Source organism: Oryx dammah, unplaced genomic scaffold (genome assembly GCF_014754425.2).
Source record: "Oryx dammah isolate SB20612 unplaced genomic scaffold, SCBI_Odam_1.1 HiC_scaffold_6, whole genome shotgun sequence".
Classification (NCBI taxonomy): domain Eukaryota; kingdom Metazoa; phylum Chordata; class Mammalia; order Artiodactyla; family Bovidae; genus Oryx; species Oryx dammah.
In genome coordinates this window covers 6,787,083-6,790,006 of record NW_024070190.1, presented here as the reverse complement: position 1 = coordinate 6,790,006, position 2,924 = coordinate 6,787,083, and the positions used below count along the sequence as shown (strand labels likewise).

General features: G+C 38.2%; 1 non-coding gene across 1 annotated transcript; it reads left to right on the top strand.

Moving 5' to 3' along the window:
• The first annotated feature begins 1,537 nt into the window (after positions 1-1,537).
• On the top strand, positions 1,538-1,642 carry LOC120865522. Its single transcript, XR_005721430.1, has one exon. It is a non-coding gene; the product is annotated as a U6 spliceosomal RNA (small nuclear RNA).
• The last annotated feature ends 1,282 nt before the right edge of the window (positions 1,643-2,924 follow it).

Here is a 2,924-nt window from a genome sequence, read left to right as displayed (position 1 = left end):
TTCGAAAAAATGAAGTTGAGTAAAAACAGTGTATATTGTACCTTTCAACTGGGGTTCTGGTTTGTGTGAGAAGATAAATATCTTTCTCTTAAAGCCAGTTTGTATTGGGGATTGTTGTTCCTTTGCAGCTGAAAGCATCCTGGATGATTCACTGAAGGTGTGAACAGTGCAATATTTCTGGAGGGCCATCTGACTACAAGTGTCAAAAATTTCAGTAAACATACTCAGCAATACCACTTCCAGGAATATGTCTCAAAGAAGGAATGTGCCATTTTGTTTGTATGTGCCATTTAAAAGGATGTTCACGGAATCAATATTTTTAATAGAAAGAAACAGGACTAAATAACTGTCAATAAAGATGATATAAAATATGTTGTATTCCCAATTCTAGGGCTTCCCAGGTGGTTCAGTGGTAAAGAATCCACCTGCTAATGCAGGAGACACAGGAGACTCAGATTCAATTCCTGGGTCAGGAAGACCCCCTGGAGGAGGAAATGGCAACCCATTCTGGTATTCTTGCCTGGTGAACCCCTTGGACAGAGGAGCCAGGCAGGCTACAGTCCATGGGGTCACAAAGAGTTGGACACGACTGAGTGACTGGACATGAGCACAAATACAAGCTGGATTCTATGCCAGAGAAAGGTATGCATCCAGTAATGGATGAGATTTATAAGTCAGCAAACTGTCCACACTGTCTTAGGATAAATGACACAAGCAGGAAATTATTTGAGCACTGAGTTAAAAAGTTAAGACCGTTTGTTTGGAGCGATTTTTGATAGAGACAAATATCATCACTAGATGCTGACACCATTGGATAAAGGATGGTGCAGAACGATGTGCCGTGTTCTCAGAGGATCACCTAAGGTTCTTTATTGACTACAAGGCTTGGGGGGACTTTATATCAGAGAGATCTGCAGATGCCACCGTAACCAAGCGATCAGACTTTGCAGTCCCAACAACGAGACACTGTGAGCCTCCTGACACGAGGTGTAAACTACCACCCAGGTCATATCCTTGTCAGAAAGATTAAGCCAGATCTACTCAAAAGGAAACAAATTCAGACTGTAGAGCCTTCAACAAGACAACTGGCTTGGACTCTTCAAAAACGTTTGTGTCTGGGAATTCCCTGGTGGCCCAATGGTCAAGACTCCAATTTTCCACCACTGGGGCCCAGGTTTGATCCCTGGTTGGGGAAATAAGATTCTGCATGTCACACAGTGTGCCAGCAACAACAACAAAAATGTCAGTATCACAAGAGGAAAAAAAATGACAAGAGAGAAATATTCTAGAACTGTACTGTCCAATAGAAATGTAATGTGAGCTATATATGCAAGTTAAAAATTTTAAATAGCCACAGGTAAAACTACTTTTAATAATGTATTTTTAGCCCAATACATTCAATGTATTATTATTTCAATATGCAATCAATATGCAGAATTACTGATGAAATAATGTACATTTTTTGTGTGTGTGCTAAGGCTTAAATACACTCAATTTGGGCCAGCCATATTTCAAGGGCTCAAGAGCCATATACAGTGCTTGCTTTGGCAGTGCATAGACTAAAACTGGAATGATACAGAGAAGATTAGCATGGCCCCTGTGGAAGGATGACATGCAAATTTGTGAAGTAGTCCACATTTTTCTGACATATATACACCACTGTATATAAAACAGATAACTAATAAGAACCTGCTGTATAGCACAGAGAACTCCACTCAATAGTTTGTAATAGCCTATTTAGGAAAAGAATCTAAAAAAAATAAAGAGTGGTTGTTGTATATGTGTAACTGAATCACTGTATTGTACACTGGAAGCTAACACAACATTATAAATCAACTATACTCCAAAAATGTTTTTTTGAAAAACAGTCACATACAACTGTGGACTTCTGTATTGAATGGCATAGCTCTAGAGTAAAGAAGGCTGGGGGTCCAGTGGTTAAGACTTTGCCTTCCAGTGCAGAGAGTGCAGGTTCGATCTCTGGTCAGAGAACTAAGATCCCACATACCATATGCCTCGTGGTCAAAAAAACAAAACATAAAACAGAAGCAATATTGTAACAAACTCAATAAAGACTTTAAAAATGGTCCACATCAAAATAAAATAAAAGAAAGATGACTAAAGAGACAGTCACCAAAAGAAATGTGGGATCCTGTATTGGAACTGCGTGTCTAATTGGAGAAAGTGTAGACTGTATATACGATACTAGTATTTTATGTATGGTAAAGTTCTTGGTAAAAATAGTAGTTAGTTATATAAAGTATATGTGTGTGTTCAGTCGCTCAGTTGTGTCTGGCTTTTTGCTACCCTATGGATTGTAGCCCGCCAGGCTCCTCTGTCCATGGGATTTCCCAAGCAAGAATACTAGAGTGTATTGCCATACCCTCCTCCAGGGGATGTTTCCAATCCAGGATCCAACTTGTGTCTCCTGCGTCTCCAGCACTGCACGCGGATTCTTTACCGCTGAAAGAATGATGCTATTCTCAGGAGATATATGCTAAAGTAATTGAGTGTCAAGTATAATGCTTGCAACTTACTTTTAAATGGTTTGACAGTGGTGCTAAGTCGATAAATAGAGATTGAAATAGATACAGATATACAGAAGAAGGGCGCAAATACTAACAACTGGTGAATCTAGGGAAAGAATATTCAGATATTTATTGTACTGTTTTTTTCCAAACTTTTTTACAGTTTGATAGGCCTGAGAGAAAAAATAGATTATGATAATGATAATGACATTTTAGATTCTTTATAGTTTACAGCATGTTTTCATATATATTATGAATTTAATCCTTTCAAAGTTTATGAAGCTAGATATCTGGCATGGTTGACCTTTGTTTTATAGTAAAAAAAAAAAAAAATTTCTTTGGTGCCCAAACACGTGCCAGGCATGACACATACATTTTCTCTTTTAATTTTTCAAA